At 44.0% G+C, this 13,701-nt stretch overlaps 1 protein-coding gene across 1 annotated transcript in view; it reads left to right on the top strand.

Moving 5' to 3' along the window:
* ARPC5L (actin related protein 2/3 complex subunit 5 like) overlaps nucleotides 1-13,701 on the top strand; it is a 90,695-nt gene that overhangs the window by 21,833 nt on the left and 55,161 nt on the right. The window lies entirely within an intron of this gene.

Raw genomic sequence — 13,701 nt, forward strand, 5'->3', positions numbered from 1 at the left:
TGGTATTCGCCTTAGGCGGACAACTGTCAATGAAACTGCCCTACTAGAAAAAGTTAAGGACAATCCCACTGAATTTTCTACCTGCATCAACCAAAATTCTCTGCCCCACCAAATTATAGACGCTTTTAGTAAAATATTAACAGCTATTGCGAGTAACCTGAGACCGCCCAGAAAGAGGCTCGATAATAAAACTATTTCCTGGTTTAACCAGGATTGCGTGAACTGGAACCTAAGGAAAGCCCTCCAGACCCTTCCCAGAAATAGGGAGGAGATTTCAATCCAGAGACTCGCTTATAAGCAAGCATTAGGGAAAAGAAGGGAGGATCGGCAGGACTAAGTGTAGGTACATTTACAACAGGCAGCTGAAAGAAGGTATGTTACTCTTTTTTGGAAAACTATTAAACCATCTTTTTTAAAAGATTCCTCAACACCCAGGGTAGAGGCGCTAGTCCAACAGGCCGATTGGATACGCCACTATGGAGGAGTTTTTAACCCAGAAAATCGATGTCTTGACGTTTACCATAGGGCAATATGCTATGTAGGTCCATCACACCTAAAACCCTTTAGTTTAGATGTGGTTACTACCTCCCTGGAAAGGTCTGTTGCTGCAAAGGCACCAGCACCTCATGTGGTCCTAATTGACCCATTTAAATCGTGAATTCACTTATGGGCCTCCATACTGACAAAGGTGTGCGAAGCCACAGCCAGATGATATCTGCCCTTATTCTCGACAGAAAACACCTTGGTCTAGATTTTCAAAAAAGGGGACAGGTGGGATGCAAGGGGTTATCGCCCAATATCCCCCCTGGACTCCTCAGCTAAATTAATGGGCATTGTCCTACTAGAGAGGTTGGAATCCTGTGTGATAATCAGATTTTAACAGGCGCCCAATATAGTTTTAGAAGGAATGTGGGCTCCATGGACTAGTGTATCAATCTCCATCTCTTCATCAGTAAATACACCCTGGCTAAAGAGGGTCACCTCTACCTATGTTTTGCTGATTTGAGCAGTGTGTTTGATCTGGTTAATCACCCCCAAGTTGTGGCAGTCACTGGTTAAGATGGGTGCCCGCCAAGTTGTGCTAGTCAGTGGTTAAGATGGGTGCCCTCTTTGAGATTGTGGCAATATTGTCACTGCTTTATGCACAGCTAACAACAAGGGTACGTTATGGGTCAAGGGGAGGAGTCACGCCATGCTTTAAAATCCCCTGAGAGATTGCCTAACCTTGGAATATTGAGCATGAATACCATGGCTGGCTTATGTGAACAGCCTGCTTAAGGAAGTGGATGGGAATTTGAACATTGAGCATCCTATTGGAGTATTACAATTTAGCAAGAAAGATTTAAGAACCATTCTGATTGGGAAAAGTATGGTGGCTGATAGGGAAAATAGTGTTTTAAATAGACTGTGACAATGTACCTCTCAGGTCCCATACAACCAAGTGCTCAGAGCTACCTTATTCTAGTATCGAACATCCAACATAGATTCTAGTTAACTAAACTGTGAATAGGCACACTGCAATTTATGGTTGTTTTTCCTAAGATGGGATTTTGTTCCTAAAAGTTACCCAAATGCTCATGCAAGGGCAAGTCGAACCAGTCCACAATGCATTTTATTATTTTTTTGCAACTTTTATAGGGATCTGATGAAACAAATACTGCGGTCATTGTTTTTAAAAGATTTTCTTTTTTTTTTATTATAAAGATGCTTGAACTTTATCCGTAACCTTGACAATGTGAATTTATGCAATAGAGTTTGTTTTTCATTTCTTATGCCATCCATAGAAGAAAACTGCTTCTATACCTGGATGTGTGTTAAGATATGAAAATGAGTAGCCAAGGATATTGTACACTTATTAATTGACAGCTGTTACGTTCCTAGATTTTTATCTTTTCCTCTGTTGGACATTGATAATATGTCAATTACTTCTCCCTTATCCGATGCTTCCGATTACGTGTTCTCACTCATTGGACATTGAGTTTTAGTCCTAGCTCATTGTTCTGTATTTTCTATCTTTAATTTGTTTGTCCTGAGATTATTTTGTATGCATTTTAGTCCTCTATTTTTAAATATTAACTTTTTATTGATATATTTGTATGATTTGTATCTCTGTGACACTTTTATGGATATTTATATCCGAATAAAGATTTGTTGAGTTGAGAATATATTGTCTGCATTTGATATTCTGTTGAGAGTTTAAACCCCAAAATGTAATCAATAGCAAATTATCCCGATTACCCATTTGAACATTCTGCAAGTTTAAGAAGTTGTAACCCAACAGCTATAGACCTGATAGGAGTGTTAGAGACATTGGTCAGCAGAGTCGGGAGAGCAAGGCAGATACAACTGGTTATCTTAGTCCTTAAAAGAGTGTTCGCCACAAAAGCAATATTATCATCGTATGAAAAACCATATTGCTGTATTTTCCTTTAACCTGGTGACTCTTTTTTTAAATTGCAAATAGGTTTTCGTCATATGCTCTAGCCTTTAGTAAAACTTCTGCTTTACCACAATGTGGGAGGGCGGGTCGGATAAACAGACGAGGAGGCTGAATATATTTTCCAAAGGTGCTCTTTTTATTGTCAGAAATGGTAGGGGTTGCGACACTGGGTTTTTCTGCTTCCTCTGGTTTGTCCGTTCTTGATGAGCTAGGTTGGTGGTTGTTGGTGGCTGGTTCCGGCTCGTCTGGTCTGTCAGTATCACTCCGGAGGCTCATAAGAGAGGAGAGAAAACAGCCGTCAGTCGCTGCTGTGAGGAGGGAAAGTGCGCTTTATACCCGTCACCACACCCGGTGGGTTACGATGTTTCTTAGGTCTATGATTTCCTAAATGCGGAAAATACTCTGGAACAACTCGGGAGGGAGTTGAAAGAAAGGTGGGGTGGAGGTTAAGAAGCAAAACAGAGTCTGTCCTTACGCCCGCCTTCTCGCACACAATAAAAAAAACTATGTGTCCAACGTAGGTCCAGGAGGGACGGAGACCAAGCATATTTTCGGGATATCCATCTAAGATGAGCTTACATGGTGAATTTCAATAGAACGTACTCAACATTAAATTACATAGTTCTTATCTTAAATACCGCATTAATCCAGCCCTCCTGGAATCCAGTTGGATGTGCCTGATTTAAAACCACATTAAGTATGTTGATGGTGAACAAGTTGCCTCCTACCTGGTGTGCATCCAAAAGTGGATGTAAAGGAGCTAATTGCCTAAACTCCTTCAAGGTAGCATGCCAATGTTTAGTCCTGTCTTACCCCAGCTACCTCTCCTACGGTTGCCCCCCATTAATGAGTCCTCCATCCAGTTTCACCAAAAAAGTGTACACCGTGAAAGTGCTGTTTAACTCCGAACCTACCTACACCCATCGATCACTCCCGTTCTGCAGGAGCATCACCTCCATGTATGACAAGAACAGGGGTGGGGTCTCCAGTCTCTCCATGCCCCCTCTCCTCCCTGGTTGCAACATTTTGTTCTGGACTACTTCAGTATCATAAGCACAATCTCCTGCCCAAGACCATCTGCATCTTTCTGTGGGCTGTCAATCAAACTACATTACTGCAATCCTGATATGTTTGCCCTGCCTAACTATCACACTTGATCAAAATATGATCCCACTTAAACACTGTCTAATTCACACCTTGACGTGCAACTGAATAACTTACCTAGTCCCTTCGTCCGTACTAGCCCGCTAGATACCTACGGCCTACCCCCTGGAATGGCCAGACATCCATCCCCCACTATACACCCGGTGTTCAGCAAGTACCATACTGCTCACAAGATAACTCTTATCTGCTGGAGTTCCTGCTTGCTCTACTTTTGGATCGAACGTGGTTTCCTGAAATTCTTTCATTACTGTAAGACTTCTTCTTCTCTGCCACGTACGACTTACCAACGCAAAACTGGTCTAAGCAACCAGCAACTCAATTGCGCAGACCACACCACCCTCTCCCCACTTGAAAGTGCTTTGAAACTGTAGCCACACAATCCCTAAAATACATAAAGAAAATATTATCTCTGCCTTTTTCATGTGCACCGTTGCCAAATACCCTTATTTCTGGAATTTTCACATTTTCGTTCACTCTTACACTTGTGCAGGTTGCATATTTTTCTAAAACTCTGAATTTATCCATATAATGATCTGAGACCAAGTGTTTGACATCTGTCAGGGAACGTTTGCAAGGAAGTGTTGGTGCAACAATGTGATGGAAGGAATTCTTGAATTAATCTTGTCCACTGTCAGTCGCTCTGGGCCGCATTCCAGACCATTGTTTTCCACCCTCTGTGCCACTCTAGACACAGACCTGTCATATCCCAAGCAGGCTTGGCCCTGCTCCAATAGGAATAGTCCAGCCTGAACTCCTGAGCCAGGCCCCCTCCAGATACAAGAACCAACCACCTCAGACCGGTTTCGACCGACTTAGGTCTAGTCCGTGAGGTATACCTTAGGTGTTGTAGCACAGTGAGCATGGAACCCATGTCTGGGCATACCCATGGAACTTTGGACATCTGCTGTAACAAATAACAAGGTGATATTAGTAATGCTTGAATTTATCTCAGCCACTGGTGAACACTTCAAGCTTCGCCAGAGGCTGAGAACTAATTATTCAAGTATTCCTCTCGTGCTCACTTTGCGACAGGATTTAAGCATACATCCCTGACGAGGCATACATAGGTTGAAACCCGTCTCAGGTTGCCTGGGTTGTCTCTGGAGACTACCAGCTAAATGGAAGCTGCGGGAGTTTGTTTCTTTTCCCTCTTGGACACTTATGTGCCAACGTGTGTAGCGCTGCTAGGCTCTTAACTCACTTCTTAAGCTGCAAACCCCATCCTCAACGAAGAAGCTCCAGGTGCACTTAAATATTGGACGTTAACCACGCCTCTCGACCACCTGGTGAACGAAGGTGGTTTTATGGAACCTTCTTTGAAATCCGAATTCTGGCAATTCGGCGTGAGTTGTATTGTACAATCTTTATAGTACTTTATACCCTTACGTGGGGGATTGAAGCACATTTTTGGACCAGTTGCACGAAACAGAGTAGGGGAGTGTGTGGGGTTGGCAGTTTTTGTATTTATTGTTATCCTATGTGGAGATTCTTTTGGTGTCTTGCTTTAGTTATAAGAGGTGCTTTTACCTCCCTTTGGGGGGACAGTGCCTACTAGTACTATGGAGGTGTTGTGAGCCGTAGGTGTACAAAAAAATAATCTCTCCCTCTCTCCAAAGTACTCCACCTGCCACTGGCGATACCGTTGAACGAAAGAATGGAGCATGGACCAGAGATTTAACGCTTATGAATTATTTATTCCACAGAATGGCAACCATGACGCGTTTCAGCCCCGGAGGGCCTTGATCACTTCTCTTCAGAGGCTTTGGCAATTGAAAACGCATAGGACACCGCCCTCCTAATTTAAATGCTCAAATGCATGCCCTGAATGGGACGCTGTGCCGTGACTACCAGAGCATTATGGGCCTTGTAGTGTCCTTTATCTCCAAATGGAGCGGGCAATGTTGCTGCTGTGACATTGAATGCCCCCAGATGGGCCTCGGTGTGCCGGTGGATATGCTAAATCCATTTGAGCATTTGAGTGATGAGAGCGGTGTCCTATGCGCCTTTATTTGCCAAAGCCTCTGAAGAGAAGTGGGGACACTTCGAAACGCGTCAGGCATCCATGGCACATTGAACTGCTTAAAGTTATTGTTGTACTGGGGACTGTATACCATAAAGGCTCTTTAAGAGCATGTTGCTGCTCATGTGCTCCTTGTACATTGGGTACTTGGATGGATGGATGGATATAGATATATATATTTTACCGCGCTCCTCGAGTCTCTGTTCATTGGTTACGATTTATTCAGCACAATGGTGGTGTTGGTGGATATTGTGCTGAATAAATCGTAGCCAATGAACAGAGTGCGGTGTTTTTTTGTTGGAAGATTGCTAGAGAGGTCAAGTCCAATCTCGACGCCTGGCACCTGCTGTGAGAAGTGCGAGCTGAATCAGGACTGTTTACTTATGATGTATATGATATATATATTTTTGTTCAGCCCTGATCATAAGCACAACAGCGTATATCTAAATAGTGACCCACGGTGGTGTAGAATTGTCTTCACTTTCTTTCTCACTGAACTTGTGTTAATAGTTCCACAGGATTCTTGAGGGCATTTAACTGAAGCGTCATCCATGCAGTCCTTCAAAGAATAGCTTTCTTTATCATTTACCCTTTACATATTAGTGGTATCCCTGTCTTAGCTTTTCTTCTTTCCTCCTCCGGTTCTTCTCTCCCTTACTACTTCTCTCATCTTTTTGTCTGTTCTCCAGTAATGCTATATAGAACGGGTTCAAATTACTCATCCTGTAATATGTTTAGTCAAAATATTGTAACACAGGCATCATGTTGTGCTTTGCATCGTCTTTGTGACAAGACTGTAATCCTTTAATTAAAAAATAAAATAAATACATATCTTTGAAAATAAAAATAGTTCCATAGGATTAAAACACTGAACACATGAAGTAGAGTGCATAGTTTACAGCTAGGTGTACTGTGTACGTTTTGGAAAGCAGTCCGAGAGGCAGAGCTGTAAAACGCACAGTGAACAGGGAGTCGCTGCCAAAGCAAACAGCTAGTTTCTTGGACGGTGTCTGTTGCAGACTGGTACGCCTCTCAAAGCACAAGGAAGTCTTCACCGATTGGCTTGTGGTCACCTTGAAATGGATCAGGTCAGAGTCCATTCTGAGTACAGGTACAGCCATGTCATCGTAAAATGCAAACTATGAATCAAAATTAGTTGTGTTCCACGACTGATGCAAATGTGTGAATTTGGCACCAACCCCTCCTTAAACCAACAACAAGGAGATGGAAGGAATGGATGTATTAATCTCCACCATTGGCGATCACCTAGTGCCGCACTCCAGTTTCCTTCTGACTGAGTCCAAGTCTCTTGTTACAGATCTTTATAGATGGATCTTTCTCTTATTTGGCCTCAGAACTGTGGACTACCCTTATCACTTAGAGCCAAGACAACCTCTGGAGGTTTTGTAGGAATCTGAAGGCCTGGCTCTTTCATCAACTTTGAGTTTTTGGTTCAGTTATATAGTTCGAGAATGAGAAGTAAACTTCATTATTGTCTTCTTCATCTTGGGGATCTCCTGTCTGGCTTAACTACCATCCTATGGTTGTATTTTTACGTCGCACCTGGCGAAAGCAGCACATGCTCTGCTCTCGCATGGAGAGCACCTTTTGGAATCAATTCAGCGGAGGGCTTGTATGCGCGCGTCTGCATGGACAAACATGGCTGCTCTTGCCATGTGTCCATAGCAAACAACAGCATGCGCGTGTCTGTAGTCCGTAGGGACTGTGGACAGCCAGACGCCATTTTGCATCTTGGTGTCCTAGCAACAGAAATGCACATTATCCCCCTGCCCCCTTCCTGTTCTTCGTGTTCCCATTCCCTTTGTTCCCGCCCCCTCCCGTTGGCCGTGTTCTCCATCCCCCCCGCCCCCTTCCCGTTGTCCTTTCTCGTTGTGCGTGTACGTTGTCTCAAAATTCACTGACGGGCCAGCGGTAGTGCTACATGCAGCATCGTGCGTTGCAGAGACGGCTGCTTCCTGGGTATTTGGAATTTGTGAGGCCGCTGGGAAATTAAAAGAAGATGGACCAAGGATACATGGGTGAGTGTCTCCTGGCTGAAATCCGGCACAGGTCTTGTTGTGATTGGACACCCGCCCCGTCGCTTTCCCATGCATTGCCTTGCAGTTGGTCCGTCTGGCCGTCACGTGGTGTGCGGCTTTCTGTTTGGACGCGTTTACCCAAAGCTCATCAACTGTCACTTAGCGAATCTTTACAACGCCATTGTGTCTTTCATTCTTGGCGGAAATGGTGGAGCCTGCGGTTACTCTTTCCCAGATTGGTTGATTGAATTTTTAAAAATGGATTGTTATTACTCTATTAAAGCTTTCAGAGAGCGATTTGTGTTTTGTAACATGGAATAGTGTCCACTCACTGACTGCTGAGTTTCTTGCCTGTGTATGGTCCTTGTCCCTGCCTGCTGACTGCCCACCTCAGCGCTGCTTGCTGAATGGCCACTCTGCCTCCTTAGCATCCACGCACTACACTCTCTGCCTGATAAGTGCGAGCTCGCTGCTTCTTTAGCTCCCGCTCACTGCCTGCTCGCCTACTCACTGCATTCTGAATGGCCACTCACTATCTGATGAGCTCGTGCGCACTGCATGTTGAGCCTTCTCTCCCTGCCTGCTGTGCTGAACTCACTACCTCTTCTAATTGCTTCCAGAACATCCAGTCTGTCGGGCACGTGATTGACTCGACCCCATCCAAAACACCTTACAGATGCATGCGCTTGTCAGCAGATCACTCGCCCCTCGTCCACGCCGGCCCATCTTTGCTGGGACGTCTTACAGATAAGACCCCCAGGAGAGCCCTCTCGGCGCTTCACTCTGTGTGCGAGGAAAACTGTTTATAGTCTCCGCTGGTCAGGGTATGGGCCTCTAGCCGTGGGCTCTCGGATGTAACCCAGGAGCAGCTCTCCTCACTGGGCTCCGCATCAGGGTGCGGTTCATGGATTTACTTGGCTGACACTGCAGTGGTGGGGGGCACAGTTGGCCTGGTGGTGCCTCTTCTGTGCTTGGAAGCTAATTCACAACACTGCTCCGAGTTGTGCCTGACTTGTCTGCCAGTAGTGGGGTAGGATTGGTCCGTGCATTTGCGTTCGCCTCATATATCTGCACATCACAGGTCCGGATCAGTGCTTTATCCTTTCGAGGCCGATTAACAGAATACCACTGAGGTAGCATAATCTACTAATGGGTTACAAATGTATACAACCCTGGCAGCAAGCGCCACGTGGAATGCAAGCCAGGCATATTTTGAAAACAGGCCTACTAAACACAAAACGTGTAAAAAAACAAACACCATCATACTTCAATGGATGGCAAGGCAGCTTAGTTGGTTAATGCATCTGCTACAAAGCCTTGCTTGTAGCCAATTTGTCACTGGTTATGGTTCCAGTGGAATGGACTCTGCCCTTCACCTATCTGAGCTTGATAAAATGAATACCATTGCAATGAGGAATGGTGTACAGCAGGGTCAGACTGGGACAAAAACTAGGACTGAGCACCAGTTAGAGAACCACATAGCTGAAAAAAGTAGCCCACATTTTCAAATCGAGCCTGTTTTGTTAAGTCACGCTGTATGAGTATCTTGCAAGGCGTGTGAGACTTCAGGTATTTGTGTTTACAGTTTTTTGTTACTTTAAAAAAAAAATTATTTTATTTTGCATAGTGACTTTATGTATTTGTGTTTACAGTTTTTTGTTACTTTAAAAAATAATTATTTTATTTTGCATAGTTTTATCAACAAACCTAAAAACCATTACCGTTACCATAAAACATGAGTACATTGTAGGAAGGTGCATCAGTACAAGAAATCGCATCAGCACAGTTAGCTGCAGGCAATGGTTGTGGTAATATCAGGTCTCGAAATCAAGGTGCTGTACAAAGAACAGCAGGTGAAACCTAAACCAGCATGCGAAAATCTCTAACTAGAGCTGGTTTATTTTTTTATTTTTTGCATTTCAAGGGATTGGAGGGCAACGTTATTTGCCGTGACTCACACGGTTTGTTGGGGTGAGTGGTGAAGCCGGGATAAGCTAACACATACTCACTACACCTTTCCCAGTCTGTGCACCTGCTGGAACAGAGGGCTTGTTGGTACAGTGATATTTTCTTGCAGACATTACTTTAACTCCTTCTGCTCCAGTTCTGAATACATCTCCTACAGCAGTGCGTGTGGAATCGGCCCACTGGAGAATGTTGTTTGTAAAGCGCTCAGGCACCTCGGGGTAAATGGTGCGCTTTATAAAAACGCATAAATGAATACATGTTGCTTTATATTAGACTGGACCCTGCTGCTGATCGCTGAGCATTGCAAAAAGCCGCACCAGGAACTGTTTTTTAATTTTTATTTTTGGTTTTCCCCATTGTGCCCCTTTTACACTTGTCGCTTGCCTGAACCTGTGAGCTGTGAGTGAAGGGGAGGGCACTTGCATTGAGAACTGTATAAAGATAGTTGCGAGGTTGACAACAGCTCTCAAGGAACTAGATATATTTGGAGCCTTGCGGGGAGGGGCTCTTTGTATCCTAGTTGTGGGTGGGCGTATAAGCATATGGACACCCAAGGGAAACAGATGGGGTAATTCCAGACGAAGGGAGTCTCGAAATGACACTGAGGAGGAAACTCTGGGGTGACAGACATGGGCTCTTAGCAGCAAGCTGGTGGTTGGGCACTGCCTAATCCTAGTGGGCACGGTGGGGGAAGAGTTCCTATAACTTGACAGTTCTTATTTTTCGTTATGTGTTCATTGACTCTTTCAGCTCAATACACGATAACTTCTGTTGTCACTCTTGAGTACAAATATGTGTCACGAAACAGTTGCATATGACTGTAATATGTAAAACTTCAATAAAAACATTTTAAACAAGCATTTGCAATGCAATAGGTCTCGCATTAACGCAAATTTAAGCTATTGGCATTGTAACTGACAATGTTTATGTTTCAAAAACCAAAACGTAAATAAAAGGCATTGTCATTTACAATGGCAATAGCTCACACTTGTGTAAATGCGAGACTTGCTGCATTGCAAATGCTTGTTTAAGATGAGCTTCCAGACACTGGGATATAATGATATAACACTTGTGAAAAGCATACAGATAACCAATAAATAAGTGAGTTACCCCCTTACTCAGTGAACAGCTCATGCAGTGTTTGTTACCCTCACAGGCCCCAGTGGAATGATGGACTCCGGGTTCATGGCATTGATCCTTGTCTCATGATGTGACATAAGGTGGTGCAGCACATTTCACCCAATGGGGGCCATTCCTTGTTCCCGGATGGTGAACCATCATGTGCTGTTGGCTTTGGCACAGTGCCTCAACCTTTGCTGCTGTCCCTATAGTCCCTTCACCTTGGGCGGCCAGTGCAGTGCTTGCGCGCTCTTTAGCTCTTTAGTAATGAGTACAGACAGTGTTGTATAGTAGAAAGCTACTTTATGGGTGAATATTCATAATAAATCCATGTTCGAGAAGGTAAAACTATTCCTCATGTTGAGTGAACACATACGGCAGGCTTAAGCACCTTTCATCTGGGTAGATGGTATTTAGTCTCTTCAATCCCCCCCACCCCCTTCCCCGGTTGCCTGACCGTCAGTTACCCATATGCTAGGCCCCATGGGCTACCTCAGCCATTGGGCTGAGTTTTCTATGTTGGGGTGAGCAGTGCCAATGTGTACAACGAGGATGTCCGTCCTTTCTCACCCCTAAGTAGAGTGAAATAATACAAGTACTTGCGTGCCAGGACTCCAGGTCTAGGATATAACTTGACCTTGGCTCTGCTGGACAGCACCGATGCCAGACAGAGGAACTACGTGCCCAGGGCTAATGTTCAGTGTCTTCCGGGTCAAATTATTTGATTAGGGGCTTCAGGGCAGTGCCCGTAGGAAAGAGCTGGTAATGGGCAGCTGGTTTGGGGAGGGACTGTGTGGTGGGTAGGTGGTCACCAGTGAAGAATCACTTGTTAAAGTAACTTTAAAAATGGTATGTAGAATTTGAAGGTGTTTGTGTTAAGTGTGCAAAGCTCACTTGTAGGTGGAGTGTTCAGGATGCAGGTGTCGAACGACTAAACCACACTGGCACTCGGTTTCCTCCCAGCCCTCCCCCCACATACCTTTAAATAGGCTATATTTTTTGCGGTTTAAGGCTTATGTTGCTAAGCAACGCTATTGAAACGGAGAGCAGTGGGAGTGAGAAGTGTTGCTGCTAGATGGGGTGAAAATGGACAGCTTGATCAGAGAATCGTATGGATTTCTGTCAGTGGTTTTAGAATGGCTCCCATGCGCTCGCAGGCTTTTACTTTAAAATCATGCCGCAAGCGAACGGCACGCTTGGCTGTGCCATCTCCTTGAATGCTATTAAAAGCCTAGCTTTTCTAACAGGCTTTTAATGTCCTGCCTCTACACAAACCAACCACCATACAGATTACAGCTGTCCTTTAGTCCACTGGACCCGTCCTCCATCAAAACTCCCTGCTCTGCAATGTGACTTAAAAAACAATCCAACCTACACAGTCCCACGTACAACAACAAAAGGCCAAACTCATTTCTGTCTCCCTGACGTGGTACATTTCCATCCGCCCTTTGCAACATCACCTCAGCCAGCCTCAAACACCACCACCTGTAACAATGCACCCATGAGATTTGAGTCTGATGGTTTCTGCCGATTCCTCTGTATACTAAACAAAAGTTAGAACTTTCTACTCGGTTGCACTACATTGACACTGGCCAAATAAGAGCAGTTAAGTGCTTGGCTGTTTCACCGAGGATTTCCTAAATATTTTTGGGCTGAAGTGAAGGCTGGCATGTCGTTACTATAACTTGTTGGAAAGTTTTTGTGGGTTTTCATTGGTCTGCTAGAGTTTACCTTTTTAACATTTATGTACAACACATTGTGTACCCAGTCTTCTGCTTTACACTTTTGTCTAATTGAATGCATTATGACTGTCTTTTTGTCAAGTTCCCTTGTTTAGTTTCCAACCTTTAATGTAATCTTTATACTGTTTTTGTTGCAGTACGGTAGACTACTACTAATACACCTTTATGGCTTTTTTAATCGCTGTACAATTTACTAACAATTTGAATTGACGGGTGAGAACTGTTTAGAAGGTCAAAGTTGAATTTGTGTTCAATGCCTAGAAGCAGAGTCAAGTACACAGTAGGCTTGGGTCAAATTGGCAACATAGCTGAGAGTCTTTCTGCAGACTGCACTCTAAAGCTATGCTGTTTGAACAAGCAGTTGAGTTAGTGATACAATCCAGGAATACATATTTACCTGTTCCATGTCTGTCTTCAATGGCACTGCCAACAAGTCCCTCTAAGGTCCACTCCTCCCTGCTACATACAGAACGATGTCTGCCTATCCCTAATTTTTGTCCAGAACTGCCCCTTTTACCTCTCGGGGCTTTGAAGTTGCCTACCTGACATGTAACTCCCAGGAGGATACTGTTGATGAGCAGAATAACTTCAGGCAACAAACCTTTTTCATATCCAAACATTTGAGTTGGTCATGATCCACTTACACTATTCTAATTAGTGATCGTCAGTTCGAAATGAAATGTGAATTGACGTACTCTGGGTCTGTAAAATTCGAATATTTTTGTTTGGTAGGATTGAAAGTGTGGGAGTTGTTTAAAAACGTAGACATTACTGGCCTCTTTCAAAATGTTGTGCTGATCGTGTTCAGATTTTGTCTGAGCATTTGTTCTGTACTTGTAAAATTGGATATGTACAATCCTGTTTAGGAATATGTTACTCTGAAAATGTGACTATTTCCGTTATCTTTACGTACAGAGATAATTTTACATTTCACAGTGCTTTGTGTATCCCCAAGCGCCCCATTACACCGGAGATCGAAAACAGCAGTGTTGTAATGAATAAAGCTCGCAGAAAAGTGAAACCGAGGGTTCAGAAGTTGTCACTTTGGCTGTTGAAGGAGGATAGACTGCTGCAGGGTCTGAGACTGACCTGATTAGTGTTGCTTGAAAACGCAGATTCCTATCTGCACTACAAGTTTTAGTAATATCTGCAACAGTTTGAAAAAAGCCCAGCTGCTGCACAGGGTGTGAATGTGTTCTTAGGGACTAA

This window comes from Triturus cristatus, chromosome 1_2 (assembly GCF_964204655.1).
Source record: "Triturus cristatus chromosome 1_2, aTriCri1.1, whole genome shotgun sequence".
Lineage (NCBI taxonomy): Eukaryota > Metazoa > Chordata > Amphibia > Caudata > Salamandridae > Triturus > Triturus cristatus.